Below are 418 nucleotides of genomic sequence, written 5' to 3'. Positions count from 1 at the left end.
CTCAATAGCAAGCCTGAGATGGCACCTAGCTTTCTCTGGATGTTTTTCACATGTGGTGTGAACAGGAGTCTTTCATCAAGGGTTACACCCAGGTATGTGGCCTCTGAGACGAACTTTATGTTACCCCCCTCGAATGGGATTATTGGCGGTCTATTCCTGTCAAAACTGCCTTTGATGGTCATGGCTACTGTTTTATGTTTAGATATCCCTAGCTTGTTCTTTTTGGTCCATTCGCTTACCTCCTTTAGGGCCCGCATTGCTCGGTCTTCTACTTGTTTACGGCTCTGTCCCCTAACGATAACGGCTAGGTCATCAGCGTATGCCACTTTTGTCCATTGATCACCCTCCTTTTCGCTTACTATCTCGTCGAAGACAAGGTTCCATAGGAATGGGCCACAAATGGAGCCTTGTGGGCATC

The sequence above is a fragment of the Schistocerca americana genome, unplaced genomic scaffold, assembly GCF_021461395.2.
Source record: "Schistocerca americana isolate TAMUIC-IGC-003095 unplaced genomic scaffold, iqSchAmer2.1 HiC_scaffold_352, whole genome shotgun sequence".
NCBI classification, from domain to species: Eukaryota; Metazoa; Arthropoda; class Insecta; order Orthoptera; family Acrididae; genus Schistocerca; species Schistocerca americana.
Note: the sequence above shows the minus strand (reverse complement) of the source record.